The 16104-nt window shown below is 43.0% G+C and overlaps 1 protein-coding gene across 10 annotated transcripts in view; it reads right to left on the bottom strand.

Annotated features, from left to right (window-relative positions):
* ERC2 (ELKS/RAB6-interacting/CAST family member 2) overlaps nt 1–5941 on the bottom strand; it is a 538310-nt gene extending 532369 nt beyond the window's left edge. For all 10 annotated transcript variants that reach the window (XR_014005105.1, XR_014005106.1, XR_014005107.1 and 7 more), the window contains exon 1: nt 5652–5941. The gene's annotated coding sequence lies outside the window, so the exon portion shown is untranslated. The remainder of the gene's footprint in view (nt 1–5651) is intronic.
* Nucleotides 5942–16104: the final 10163 nt, after the last annotated feature.

The raw sequence follows: 16104 nt of genomic DNA, 5'->3' as shown, positions 1-16104 counted from the left end.
TCCCCACCTCCCAGACCTGAGAACTAGCAAAACCTGGCATTCAGAAATTGACATTTTGGTCTAGTTGCAAGAACATTAACCCTGGTCACATGCAGTTTGAGCACAGTCAGACAGCTGCCTCAAGCTGTTGATTTTAGATGTCATGAAAGGGCAACCAATAGTTAGGTATTTAATGTATTTTAATTGTAAGTTTACTTCCAGGGAGAGGCACTTGTGAGATTTTGTGTTGCACCAACATTAACTTGGTTAGCCTGGAATAATATGCACACTGACTTGGGAAACAGGAGCACCATTTACTATTCCACCCCAGGCAGCAAACTATGTCTCACTCAAACCAAGAACACAGCTTGATAATACTGAAATTAATGGATGGCATCTCCTCCGGTCAGCAGTGTCAAGCAAACTACTGTCTTCTTCAGTGACTCAGCACTGTGACAACAAATTCTCTCCATTTATAGCATCCCGCCACACAAAACCACCATTATAAGTCACATGCAGATAAAGTACCTGCTAAGATAAATTACTGAGAGGATACAGCAATTTTGAATTCACAAGCATTCATCTTCTTAAGCCCTGCTGGTAGTATTGTGTGTTGCACCAAACATCATGTCTTGTTCCAATTTGTACTTAATTTCTTGGTTCTTAATCATTAAAATCAGTGCTTCAGAGAGAAGAAGAGACAGTAATCCTACTTCAATGTTCTCTGTTGTAAGCAAATGATCAGACAACAAAAAATTTCACAAATCCTTTCACCTCCATCACTTTTCCTCCACCTTTAGAAATGCTTTTTAAAATGCTTAAGCTCAATTAATTTTCACAAATTAAATTATCTAAAACTGTGCCAGCAGATGCAATGGGATCCCCATTGAATATCACCCTGCATCTTCTCTAAGTCGGAACGTATCGGCCAATGTTGCAACCCTATACTCTATGTGTGTGTGTGTAACATTTCTGCCTGTTCTTTCTTTTCTTTTTACATTTTGCTAGCCCCAGAAAAGTTAACTTTGGTGCATTTAACTACATTAAAAATAAAAAGATAGCCAAAATGCATTAATAAGCAAAACAAATCCTGCAGAAATCAAGACAAGAAGAAATATGTCTCCACTGCTAAAAGGTTAAGCATTCCAAAGCTCAAACAGCATGTTGCACAAGGACAAGAAAACAACATTAAGGTTAATAGAAACATATTTGTGTGAACCCATCCCTAGAACCACTGTAATGCTATTCCTAACAGATTCATCAGCTGTTACATAGCTGACAGTTTCAAAATGTGGAGAGAACACGCTTCTTTTTGAATTACTTGGGATTCAGCTGATCTTTGCAGCAACAGAAGGTAATTTTTCCAATGCAGCTTATAGGAGCATCTAGTCATTGTGCCATTGTCACTCCCTGAGATTTTGAGAGAAGATTATTTCTCTTTGCTGTTCCTTGTGTGAATACCTGCATTTTTATCTCCCAGCCTTGAAGGCTGAATTTCGTTAACCACAATCTGCAAGCCCTGAACGAAACTATGGATCCTACCTTTTATTTTATTTTTAACATAACCCATCAAACTCCACTATATACACAAAGAGAAAACTTAGCTAATCAAATCTGGCATGCTTTTATCCCATTGGTAAACTCACAAGTACTAAGATACGCATCTCAGATTATCCTAAGAGGGGTTGTTTTTTTCCATTCAATTATGTTTCCACTGAAATATTTGTGTTTTACAGACATTCACATTTTAAAAACAATTAAATCTAATGATCCAGAGAGTACAAACCATTCTCTCTATTTTATTTTACAAAAATCTAATGATCCAATGATTTGTAATATACATACAACCTCTGCATGTTCCATTGTAATATATTATGTCTCCTCATTAATTCTAAGTCCTTTGTTTCTTTTAATGTGTCCATGTGTACACTTATACCACATAAATATTCACCTCAAATTCTATTTTCACATACACAATCTTTACACACACACACACAGACACACACACAAAATTTCCATAAATATCTTGTTCTTTAAGCCACAAGAACTACAGGTTGAAATTAAGTATCCTGTTTTCACTGCTGTATGTAAAACATGACATGTTATTGAATGTGTACACCCAAAGGCAAATATTTTGTATTCACACAAATCATTTAAGAGGATGTAGAATTAACAGTGGGGTCAGGATGCAATAATGAAGAAAGATAACAGATGCAGCTAGTGGCTATAGAGGGAAAGGTAAGGAAAGGCTATGGATGATAGCAGAAAAGCTATGCTAATGTGAAGTTGTGGAGCTACTTAAAGAGGGATAATTTGTAAAAGATGGCAAAGTTATTTCTGAGTATAGCATGAGACTGGAGTAGAAGAAGGCAGACAGGGGAGGAGTTTTAATAAACTAGTAGAAGCAAGAAAGGATGTTAGGGGAAGTGTGGTCAGTGGCTGGACGTTTTAAAAAAACTGGAATATATATGAGAAAGCCAATATAGAGATTTAAGAACATTAATACAATCATGGTGAAATAAAAGAAAGATTTGATTAGAAAGTCTTTTTGAACATATTGGAGAGGAAAGTAACAGTAGGGGGGAGAGACAGCCAACAGTGAGGAAAATCCAGTAGTATAGATGCAAAACTGCCAGAGCATGATAGATTTTTAGGTTTTGATACAGAAAAGAATACTTTTGACTTTGGAGGGGAAAAGATAAATACATTGATGAATCAAATAAAGACTATATGACTCTACAGTTGCTCTGTTAAAGGAGATATCGCTACAAAAACAAAGAGAAGGACACTGGGGAAACAACAACTATTAATCATGTTCTGTTTGAGATGAGTGTTTGTGCATATATTAGATTTTCCTATCAACAAGAAATTGCAGGATTTTTTAGGCATCTGCAACAACTTGCTAAAAAATGCACCCTACCTTTTAGACTATGAACTCCAGGGTAATGTGTGTCAAAGCCCTCTTAGAGGTAGAATTTAGATGTGGCATGTATAGGAAATATCATGGTGCATTTGTCAGATTACAGCATAGTTCCAAAACTACCACCACCACATTCATTTAGAAAGCAGAAGCTGTACAAAAGTGTGTACAGTGGTACCTTGGGTTAAGAACTTAATTTGTTCTGGAGGTCCGTTCTTAACCTGAAACTGTTCTTAACCTGAGGTACGACTTTAGCTAATGGGGCCTCCCGCTGCAGCGCGATTTCTGTTCTCATCCTGAAGCAAAGTTCTTAACCCGAGGTACTATTTCTGGGTTAGCGGAGTCTGTAACCTGAAGCGTCTGTAACCCAAGGTACCACTGTATATGTGTGCTCTCTTTCTGCAAGTATAAAATCCATCTGAACATTTTCAGGAGTGGAAAGACGGCAATGTCTAAATGTATCCAGGTCAGTTTCCGGGATGGGCCAAAGGCCAAGGTATTGTTGCATATTTTGACAGATGTGACCTATACTATAAAGGTAAGTGTACGCATAGAACATCAAGACCATTGCTAGATGCATCTTTCTCTGTATGTGGATGAATGAGAACCGAGAAAACGCTTTACTACCAAATGAAGGAATAGTACAAGTGAAACGGCACAAAGAAATTGGCTGGACCTTCTCTCAGTCACTGGCAAGTCCTTCTTGTGAGACCAAGGAGTGTTATCTTTCAATGGAAATAATTAACCCCTTGTGTGGTAGCAGCTCTTCTGTGGGCTGAACTCTGTGTTAGCCAGGGACATTCTCCCTTCAGACAGCACAGGACCCAGAGCGGCTGGGAGAGAAGAGAACTGGGGATTAGGTTACCTGAGGTCGTTCCATTTAACTACTAGAGAGAGCAAAAAAGAAAGCACTGGTCTTGACCCATTACTGGGTTGCAGGCTGATTTAAGGTGTGTCACCAACAGAAGCGGGACACGGGTGGCGCTGTGGGTAAAACCTCAGTGCCTAGGACTTGCCGATCACATGGTCGGCGGTTCGAATCCCTGCGGCGGGGTGCGCTCCCGCTGCTCGGTCCCAGCACCTGCCAACCTAGCAGTTTGAAAGCAGCTCCGGGTGCAAGTAGATAAATAGGGACCGTTTACCAGCGGGAAGGAAAACGGCATTCTGTGTGCTGCGCTGACTCGCCAGATGCAGCTTGTCACGCTGGCCACGTGACCCGGAAGTGTCTGCAGACAGCGCTGGCTCCCGGCCTATAGAGTGAGATGAGCGCACAACCCTAGAGTCTGGCAAGACTGGCCCGTACGGGCAAGGGTACCTTTATCTTTATACCAACAGAAGCACTACCATCAAACAAATATGCGGTAAAAGAAAAAGAAGAAATGGGTCCCTAAATGAATGATTCAGTTAAAGGTGGGTCTCAAAAAGTTGAGAACTAAGGACCTAGAGAACCTGGGGGTGTGAAGGGAGAGACTATGTGCTCCTTAGGAAGATAAAGAAGAGCAAACCAGTGGGTGATAAATCTTTGCCACACTTGCTTCTTTTTTGGAATGCAGAATAAGTCTCTCCATCACCCTTTCTCCCCTTCCAAAAGAGGAAGGGCACCGCCACAAATGATCTTTCACGGAAGGTGCCTCTCCATCACCCTGTGAATCATAAAGGGCAGGGGAGTCAATGGTGACCGAGTGGGGAGAGGCAGGGGGAATCCTCCCCCTTTCTTTCACTGCGGTGGAGAAAAGGGGAGGGAGGGGAAGACACCAAACAAACGCTTAAGTGAGACCACTGATTTAAAAAGCCAAGCAGGAAACTAACCCTGACAAGAGGACTTGCCCTCCCCCCCAGCCGCACCGATTGGCTGAGCTCACAGCCAGGAGCCCGTTCGGGCCAATGCAAGTGGCCCTGCGGCTTGTCTATCAAAACGGAAATTCGCAGCTAAGGGAGTAGATCCCCCTCCATCCATCCTAGGCTTAGCAGGTAGCCGCCTAGAAATCAATCACACACTAATAAAACGGGGAGGGGGGCTCCTCCACCACATTATTATTACAGATATTTGCGCTACAGATATAGATACACACACACACACTAAGGCAAGACATGCGTGCCATTCAAATCTGTGCAGGTTACACATTAGGTATCCTGATCTTACAGCCGCCCCAAATAATCTTTCAACCCCAGAGCATACTAAAATGTACAAAGCTCCGTATTGCCTCGGTTCATTATATAACTGCTAATATAATATCCTCGCTTCTTCCTGGGAATCCTCCTCCTTGCAAGCGCGAGGCGGGGCGAGCGGGCTTGCTGGGGAAGAAGGAAGCCTCTTCCCCTTAACATTTGTTTTTATAAAAAACCCCAAAGCTATGCACAACGTATGTCAACTCTTATTCCAAAGCCCGCCGTACCAAGCCCGTGCAAAGAAGGCGTTGGACAGGATAGTAATTCTCCATGGATCTCGCTCTCTCACACACAAACCCGCCCTGGCAACTGCATGGCTGTTTTCTAGGAGAAATTGCAAGCGTCGGTGCTTCCGCGGGAGCCAGATGCCAGCTCGGGCAAATGTATCAGCAGGCGTTTATCACAGAGCAAGGCTCTTGTCTTTCCAAGGAAAGCCTCCCCCCACCTTGGACTCTCTCATCCCCCCCCCCAGCCCGCCCTTGCCGACCCATTGATGCTTTGAAACGCCCGAGGTACAATTCGTGTGCGTCCAAATGGATGCACCCAAATCCACCACGGCCATATCCGCGCTGGAGCCCCTCACCTTTCCAATCATTGCATCCGTCTCTCTCGCGTCCGCCTCACATGGATCTCACAGCATCCTGCCTCGCCGACAGCCCATTGCAGCGGGGAGAGAGGCGGCGCGGCGAGAGGAGCCGGGGGAACAGGTACGAGGCGAGAGGAGGAGGAGGAGGAGGGACCTGCTGCAGTCGGGAGAGGCTCCCGTAGTTCCCCCAGCCGCCGCCGCCGCTTCCCTCCTGCCCCTCGCGCCCAGGCTCCCTTCAGCCAGCCGCCAGCCCGACTCCCTGCCTCGCCAGTCCCTGACTCAACGTTCCCAGCATTCCCGAGGAGGTGCCTGCGCGCCTCGCGCTCTCCGCCGGGGGCAGCAGCGAGCTTCCTCGGAAGGGGCCGGCTGCAAACTGGACCTCCAGCAGCAAAAGCAGCCAGCAGCAGCAACGCTCCAAAAGCTTGCCTTCTTTCGCCCCGGCGCCCGGCATCTCCCTTTGCGCTCTGCAAGCCCGGAGATGGGAGGGAAAGAGCTGACACCCCGCTGCCCGAGGCTTGGCGGGAGGCGCCCTACCCGCTCCAGAGATGCTCAGGTTCGCGCGCAGCCCAATTGCTCGCACGCCTTCAAGGCGAACGGTGGCCAACCGAGGATGGATTGAAAATAGTGGCGCAAGGCCAGCTCACCTTGGCAGAAATAGGTGGGCGCACGTGCTTGCAAACATACGCCCAAAACGTAGCCTCCAAGGTCTGTTTTTATTTATATGTATGACTGTTTTAATAATGGATGCACATTTCGTATAAATGTGCTAATATAATTAAACACAGGCTCCTAGGCATCCCCGTTATAAAGGTATCATCATCATCATCATCAGTGCTGAATTCCCGGGGTATTCAAGGTACAGTACACAGTACCCACACCTTGTCCCTCCCAAATGTTAAAAGTGTGGCACTTGGTGTAAAAATTTCTTGGTGAGTACCAGCACCCTTTTTCTATGATTTCCTCATGGTTGCCTCCACTGTTCCACAAGAAAAAATCAACTGTTTTGGGGGGTAAAGAATGAAACAGTCATGCAATCTCTGCAGCTGTAGATCACCTTAGTGCTATTCTTTCATCTTTCTTAAGAGGCGTGGTTTTGACATAAACAGTGGCATACCACGTTGGTGAGCCTACCACCACATGTCTATACTTCACTACTGCCTTTCCAGTCAATAGCGTTCTAGCTATGTATCTTAAACTGTTGGAGATGGAACACAGTGAGAGTACACACAGTAAATGCACAACACGAGGGATGTAATCTACTAAACTAGTCTCCAATAAGAGGTACAGCCACTGTATCCCTCTTTGTGCATCTAGTCTAGAAGTAAAGAAACTGACTTTTTAATTGTTTTATCGTACACACACACACTAAACATCTGTAATTATTTTGTATACATGCACTGTGGCTGAACCATCTTGCTGTGAATAGAGCTATATTAATTCTGGACAAAGTAATGTTGATTTCAATCAATCGGATCATATAGTGATTTAATCTTTTCGGTGCTGTAACATTTGCCACATCCAAACCAGCTGAATTTGTTTTTATTTCCAGAGTATATTACTGATCAAGATTATCGTTGTCCTACAAACCTTTGCTATTGGCTCATGTGAAACACAAGAATCTGGCTCAACAATAGTTTTTGTGGGCATTGTCTGGCCACTTTCATTGCAAACATTGTGCTAATATTATCAAAAGGAATTAATTCAAATATTCCGTAGGAGCATGGGGAAATCAAGGGAAGAGATTCTACGCACCCTGAATTTTGCATAAATGTGTTCCTTTATGTTACATATTTGTACAGGTGGCTTGCAAATACTTAAAACGATGCAGCATCACATAATTTTTAAAAAAACCAATAAAGCAACAATAAAATCACAATTAAAAAACATAAAATACCTCAGTTAAAGAGTCTTCTTTAAAATCATTCCAGCCCATCCAGATTAAAATGAGTTATAAAAGGTTCTCCTAAATAAAGGCTTGCCAGATTTCCCAGGGATGGTGCCCATGGTAGTTCCATAACTTAGGTGCTGCTACATAAAAAAGTAATGTATAAAACAAATCCTTAGTGATGCACTTCAATTCAAAATGTGCCCACTGGTCCAAAAAGGTTGGCAACCCCTGACATAGATGATGCTAAAAAGGAGAATATGTACATCATGTGCAGCTGCATGCATTCTACATTTGTGTCCCACAGTGGGAATATGAATCACAGCTTCCAACTATACAGCACCATAGCTGCTGCCACTGGAAATGCTGGTTTATCAATATCAAGCAGCAACAGCTGGACCACCCTTTCACTCAGGGTCTAGATGCTAGGCCCAATAGATTTGTACTAATGCTGCTGCCATCTTGGCAGTTGTCAGTGCTGCAGAGTAGCGGTGAGGTGAGCTTTGTGTCTAGATAGTCAGTGATTTTGATCTTCTGCCATATTCACTTAAGGAACTCTCAAGGCAATGTTTAGCTTTGCAGTCAGCCAATTCTTTAATGGAACGAAGAAACTGTGTCTGTGTTTCGAGGGGTTGCTCTCCAGGTGCAAGCAAGTGCCCAAAGCCAATGGAAGCTTGTCTGTTGGGGCAAATAGGGCACTGCCCGCCCCAACCTCAGTCTGCCTGCCCCCCTCAGCCAGCCCTCACCTGCCTGCCTTCTTCCTTGCTGCTAGTTGAGGGGGCAGCCTTAGATTTCAGTTTCTTCTGGAACTAGGTGGCTCTGCCTGCCATTGGCTCTGACTCCAACTATTATCAGGCTCCCTGCCTTCTGGCCCACCAACCCCAATGCGCACCAGCCACCATTACAGCCCAAACACTAAAGGTGTGGAGGATGGTAAATGTATCCCATAGAGTAAATTGATTCATCCTTTTCGTGTTTCCTTAGTATGCCTGAGAATTCTAACCATAATATGAAAGTGAACCACTTGATCTCCAGAGAGCCATTCTGGCTAAAACCCTGAAGATGTCAAGCAATCAAATATTCCCCCTGTAAAAGCTGGATCACACTCTGACAAGTGGAAAATCCTGTGTACATGGTAAAGAAGCAGGGGTATAGACACGCCTCCCATTTTCCGTACATAACCTTTAATGTCATCATCATTATTAATAATATATGGTCATGATCCAGTCACGTTTAAATGAACAGGACTGTAAAATATTTAACTTTTGCTATGATATATTCCATATTATTGTTATTAGGAGTAGCACTAGGAGAAATAGAAATATAAGCTTTATTTTAAATGTTCCTTTTTATATTTAGAAAGGTTATCTCTGAGATCCATTTCTCACCTTCTGCCTGCATTATTGTGTTGATTAAAAGATGTAGAGATTAATGCTATAAGTTCACATAATAATTGTTTTTCCTTTGGTTTTCTTTTTCTTTCTCACTCCCCTAAAAAAGGAAGACCCTGTTGCAGAATTTTCTCCAAATATTCACCATTTATTTTGTGGGGGCGGCCATTCCCCACCCCCAAAGTACCCCAGAATGAGGCAAAGATGAAGGCATTTAGGACAATGCAAAATGGTAGCCTGGCTGTCAGTCCATTTGCTTTTGCCACCATTTGGAGCAGTAGCAAAAAAGCAGAGAACTCTCAGGGTGGGGAGTGAAAGATACTAGACTACTACCACTACTTATAGCATGGGTGAGGAAACTGTGACCCTTCAGACACTGTTAGACACCAACTCCCATCTGTCCCAGCCAACATAAAGGATGTAAAGGGTTTTTATCAAACTGAGAAGGGTGCCATGTTACGCACTCCTAACTTATAGGAGAGCCAGTGTGGTGTAGTGGTTAAGAGCGGTAGCCTCGTAATCTGAGGAACCGGGTTCACGTCTCCGCTCCTCCACACGCAGCTGCTGGTTACCTTGGGCTAGTCACACTTCTTTGAAGTCTCTCAGCCCCACTCACCTCACAGAGTGTTTGTTGTGGGGGAGGAAGGGAAAGGAGATAGTTAGCCGCTTTGAGACTCCTTCAGGTATTGATAAAGCGGACATCAAATCCAAGCTCTTCTTCTTCATAGTGAGCCTGAGCCCCACTCCCAGTAAACAGCTGAGGAAATTCTCCTCCCCCCAGGGGAAAAATTGTAAAATCATTTCACTCAACTTTCCAATATACTACCCAGGGTTGAGAATTTTCAAAAGGCCATTTTCTTTTGAATTTCCTTCCCAACATTGACTTGAAGATAAATAGGATTGGTAACTACCTGACATTAAAATATTTCTTACATGCAAGCCTTGTTCATCTACCTTTACCTGTGCCTTTCAGAAGCAGCTGGCCCCTTTCATATTTTAAGATTAGATAAAAATAGGGAATATTAGATCTCCTTAGCAGGGTTTTCTTTTCCCCGTCACCTAAACAGGAAATCAAATATGAATACCAGTCGGATTGCTTGGCTGAAAGAAACAACTACAGGTGCATACTTGAAAATGAAAAAGCCAAGGAGGGGAAAGGGTACCTTTAAACTTTTGTCCTAATCATCTGGCCCCGGCTACTTTTCTAAAGGCCTCTTTAATGACCGAGCTGCTTGTAGCTTCCACTTTCTATTGCGGTGACTTTAAAGGGGACATAAAACAGCAGCTCATTTTGTTTCTTTTTGGTGGAAGTTATATGCTGAATGCCCTAGGAAAGTGACGCATGCATTACATAAAGTTATGATTCACTAAGGTTTTGGGCCACTTTCTCACAAAGAGAGCACAGCTGGAACACTTATGGTCCAGAGAAAGGCATGGTGATGATGCGAAGAACACAAAGCATATTTTCCAGTGTGGGAGACGGACGGACGGATCCATAACGTTCAAGGAGAAAGGGAGAAAGAGAGAAAGAGAGAGAAGGGATTTAACCAAAGTGTGCACCAGAAACAAAACCGTACAATATTTTTCCATGCTCTTTTTGAAAGCAATATACAATGGACGCAATGACAAAAGCATGTTAGATGACATTTCTAAAGTAACTTCATTATTTGAAGCTGCGTGCAGCAATTGAAGGGTGGGAGGGCAGAGTGAGGTCTGACTGTACGTGGAGTCTTGTGCAAACTATTTGTAAACGCCTCTTCTCCAAGTCACCTACACTTTCACGGTGGTGCAGCTTTTCAGTGGGCAGGTTAATTTAGCACAGTTAGATCCCACCTTCCTTCCATCATGGAACTCAATGTGGGGTACCAAGGTGCTTCCAGATAGTCTTCCAGCCAGGCGCTGGCTGAGCCCAGACTTGCTTATCTTCAGCATGTGGCTGCATCCTATGCCCATGGACCAAGCCCTGCCATTTATTTTATAGAAGTTCCTGTGTTTCCTGCCTTTCTTCCAGTGTGGCACTGAAGTTGACATACAATGAGTTTCCAGATGGTGCCCCAATCCAGGCACTGAACAGATGCAAACCCGCATAGCTTCAGTAGGTGCCTGTATCTCATGCCTCCAGGCCATGCTCAATGTGGGGAAGAAAGGAAAGCAGGGCTTTCAGTGGGGTGGCATTTTAATCTCAGTTTCTTCCATGGTTGTGCTAGGTACAACGCAGTTAATCATAACTTAGCATCCCTGTGATTCCTTGGGATTACTGCCAATGAGGAGAAGGGTGGGATTCTGTGGTGGTGGAGGAGGAGAAAGGAAGGAGAAGGTAGGAGAAAAAGGAAGAAATGGACATGCAATGGCATTGTGACATCATCCTGGATTCCACTGAATTTGCTCGATGCATCTGCTGCTGTGGATGGGAACACGCAACCCCATTGGAGGCCAGTAGCTACGCAGAGCACCTTGTGTCACAGATTAAAATCGTCACAAAGAATTGAAATGCTTCTCAACTTTATGCAAATATACACTTTATAAAAATGGAATTTACTGTAGGTTTCACTTTAAAGCTGTTTAAAATTGAGCTTGTTTATTTTTGAGCATTAGTGGTATCTACATGATAAAATTGGATTCTTATTTTTATTTTTGCTCCACTTGTAAATGAGACTGTTCCACCATGCATGAGATTAGAAATAAAGACTTTACAATGAAAATAATTATTCTATGGTGTTCTTTGTAATATCTGTTCCAGTGTAACATCTTTAAGGAGTTTTCCCTTAAAGCATATAACATAATCCAGCATTTTCTGAACATTTCGTACCCAGGAAGTCCACATGGGAATCCAATATATTTCATGAAGAATATTGACTTGGATTGTTATTATTGTTCATTTCATTTCTATACCACTTTTTTATTTTTAAGGAAAAAATTCTCAAACATTAAAACATCAAATAAAACAATCCAGAAGAAAACATTACAGAAGAAAGTCAAATATAATGTGTACATTCAAAGCAGCATAATTAACAGGAAACTAAAACATTGCCTTAAAGATCTCAAAAGAAAACATTACAAAGGAGGTCACATACAGAATGCACATTTAAAGCAGCAAAATTAACAAACAAAAAAATCTTAACATTTCAAAAGAAAACATTACTAGAGAAAGTCAAATACAAAATACACATTTAAAACAGCATCGTTAGCAAGACAATAAAATATTATCATCAGCATAGAACATACCTGCTGCTGTTGCTGCCAATCCTGCCAATTGTGGTTCCACAGCTGTGGGAGCTCAGACTCAGTGACCTGGGTCTGTGCTAAGAGACAGCCAAGATGGTCTCTGACCTCTTCAACAGCCTCAGCTTTTGTAGCTGGAGTCAGTCAGCCCCCTCCCCCCCAGACCAGGCAGAAAAAAAGCCTGCAATTCCAAGAGCAGGTATTCCAGGTCTCTCAGCCATGATGAGATATGTTCTAGCATAGAGGTCAACATTTACAACTCTTAGGATGCTTGTTCCGCACTAAATAACGAAATTTTCTTTGCTTCCAGATTAGGCAGAGGAGCAAAGGAAACTGTCTTACACCTAATCCTACCATTGATCCATCTAGTTCAGGATTGTCAACACTGGCAGCAGCTTTCAAGAGCTTCAAGGAGTCCTTCTCAGCCTTACTTGGAGATGTTTGGGATTGAACCTAGGACTTTCTGCATACCAGACACCCCACCTCCAAATAAAGATGACCCTCCTCTTCTTCACTCTTAAGGTTCCTTGTACCCACAGCTGTCTTTTCATGCGTTTTTATATCAAGGGACAGCAAACTTTTTCAGCAGGGGGCCGGTCCACTGTCCCTCAGACCTTGTGGGGGGCCAGACTATATTTTGAAAAAATAAATAAAAGGAACGCGTTCCTATGCACCACAAATAACCTAGAGATGCATTTTAAATAAAAGCACACATTCCACTCATGTAAAAACACCAGGCAGGCCCCACAAATAACCCAGAGATGCATTTTAAATAAAAGCACACATTCTGCTCATGTAAAAACACACTGATTCCCGGAGCATCCGCGGGCCGGACTGAGAAAGCGATTGGGCCAACCCCAGCCCCCGGGCCTTAGTTTGCCTACCCATCAACATCACCTTCAATGTTAACAAAGTGCAACATACCGGTACATGTTTCAAATATATAAACTAACATTCCTTAGTCCAGCTCTATTTCTGTGAGCAGAAGAGAAGCAGCTGCAATTCAAAAAATGGGCCAAGCTTGTTTTTTCAAGGGACCATTCCATCCTCCACTGTGTTTGTACAGTTATCAAGCTACAAATGCTGGTTCTAATACCGTGATGGCACTAAGTCTTATGACTAAGGGGAAAGCACCTCCCATTGCTGCACATCATAAATAGTTGCCTTTACACAGCATTTTGCCACTCCTCATTTTCTCTGGATTACGCCCAGAACAATGAGGTGTGTTCAGGTACTGCAGCTAATCCATTCTAATGTGTGTTACCCATGGTAACCAAGAGAGAAAAGGGAGGGATCGTACAGTGCAGCAATATAGCAGTACTCATCTTTGAACCAAGTAATGAAAATATGCAAGTGCAGTTTGCATTACTACAGAGTGTAACACTTTGGCCTCCCGGTTTTTAGTATACGATAAGGTGACATGCTTCATTTTGCAGCAATACGAAGGGTAAACCTGGATGCTAGATCATAATGCTGACCATTCTTTCAAAGTAAATGAAAGCAATCAAAATTCCAGTTTTTTCACTTTAGATGTGTGTCTATGAATGTCTGCATTGTAAAGATGCAATCAATTAATAATTATCTTTTTTGTGGTAAGAAACAAGTTGTGCCTATGTTGAACATTTTGAATTCCTTAGATATTGAGCAGCACTCCTGAGGAGGACAATGCACATCAATGTGCTGATGCTGCTATCAATACAAGCCTCTAGAGTTGTTTGGCTATAGTCCATCTGACTGTATCTCTGGGAAATATTTCCATCCATTCCACAACAGTAATTATTAAAGTGTGTGTGTGTGTGTATAAACATGTTGCATGATATTTTGCCAAGGCCAAAATAATTCAATATAAGCTTCTTTTAAACTGGCTGATTAATTTTTACAGTGTTACATGAGAATTTAACATTTCACTTTTTCCTAAGAATTATATTTATAACAACAAACAAACAAACAAACAAACAGTAATTCAAGTTCCCCCATGCAGGCCTGGAGCAGAAAACAAAAACTGGAGGTGAGTGGCAACATAAGGTACAACTAATAGTTTTTCATCACTAGTTGCCATCCTTGCTCATCAGGCAGTAAAAAGTGACTTGTGCCTGCAAACAAAAAAGGTTTACTTAAAGGCAAAAAGAGCCCCCCACAAAGTCTCATTGTGCTTTGCCTACACACAGAATAGACTCATTCTGTAGTTGTGTTTTATTATAAAATTAATCACCAAACCAGGTCTGTAAAACAGTGCAACGTATAGAATGCTGGAATGCAGTTAGGTTGTTCTGTTAACAAAAGATGGAAATTCCTGATAACAAGGCTAGTAGAGAAGCAATTGGTCCATTGGAGGAACCGCATGCTGTCCTAGCAAGCAAAAGGTAACCTCTGCACGGAATCCCTGTAATCAGGGAATCAGGTGATCAGGAAGCACCAGTTACCTCCTCTTCCTTCAAGACATTTCAATTGTTGCTCTTCAGTCCGAACAGCAAACTGTGATCTTTTATTCAGAATTAGGGTGCTACTTCACCATCTTAAGAGCAAATAACCCATAAAATGGTACCCAGTACTTAAGCCTGTGCTCCAGGTGGCACATGTGTATTGGTTGTTGTTGTTTAGTCGTGTCCGACTCTTTGTGACCTCATGGACCAGAGCACGCCAGGCACTTCTGTCTTCCACTGCCTCCCACAGACTGGTCAAACTCATGCTGGTAGCTTCGAGAACACTATCTAACCATCTCATCCTCTGTCGTCCCCTTCTCCTTGTGCCCTCCATCTTTCCCAACATCAGGATCTTTTCCAGGGAGTCTTCTCTTCTCATGAGGTGGCCAAAGTATTGGAGCCTCAGCTTCAGGATCTGTCCTTCCAGTGAGCACTCAGGGCTGATTTCCTTAAGAATGGATAGGTTTGATCTTCTTGCAGTCCATGGGACTCTCAAGAGTCTCCTCCAGCACCATGTGTTGGTACAGCTGCAGAAATTGGGTTTGCAGGATTTAGTTCCCCTGCAGATGATATAGGTGCCTGCTGTATCCACTGTGAAAGATGTAAGCTGGCTCATCAATCTGAGTCACTGCTGATTAGGCAGCTACTTGTTAAGTCTGTGTGGGGTCCCCCCCCCCGTGTTCCTTTTCTCTGGTGGGAAAGTGCAGAACATTTTGTGGAGCAGGGAACCACACTAGTGTCATGCCCACATCCCAAGGATGGACAAATCACAGTAGACTAATAGTGCGATCAGCAAACAAACAGGAATTGGTTGAGTCAAATATGTGATCCAGATTCCACAGCACGCCTGCGCTGGATATAGTTCATGAACAAGAGCAGCCAGAGAGAGGGTTTTCAGGACCCTGGACAGGTCACTGTGAGCAGATTACTTGTTATGAGAATGCCAATTCCAACTGAGCCCTTACATGCCTCTTGGTCCTGGTGGTTAACCTTCTGAGACCGTACAGAGAGAGAGAGAGAGAGCTCTGGAATGAGAGATTTTTAAAAGCAGCCTTCAGTCTGGAAGCCCCTCTGTCATCTCTCAACACCTGGCGCTCTGCCTGTGTCAGTGAGTGGGAATCAGAGAGTGTGAGGTCCATTACGCAGGGGGTGGGCAGGTAGATAAAACCTTTATTTCCTATCGTCTTCGGAGCAAACTGGTGTTGTGTATCACAGGGGTTATATTTGTAGCTCATAGATTTATGGAGGATTTACTTGTGATTTTATATAGGTTTAATGTGGCTGGTTAGTTGTAGACAACCTTGGAATGTGTCTTTGTGGTCTGAATAGGTGGCCTGCATACACACACACACACACACACACACACACACACACACACACACAGCTATCTAGAAGTAGAGCTCTGAAAAATTATCTGTTACACTCAAAAAGAGAAGTAGTTTAACCTTCTGAACCAAAGTATTTCAAATCTTCAATTTAACCAGGAAACAAATATTTACTTCAGAAAGCAAACAGTCAACCCATACATT

Source organism: Podarcis bocagei, assembly GCF_964188305.1.
Source record: "Podarcis bocagei genome assembly, chromosome: 2".
Taxonomy (NCBI): domain Eukaryota; kingdom Metazoa; phylum Chordata; class Lepidosauria; order Squamata; family Lacertidae; genus Podarcis; species Podarcis bocagei.
Note: the sequence above shows the minus strand (reverse complement) of the source record. Positions and strands in the feature narration are given on the sequence as shown.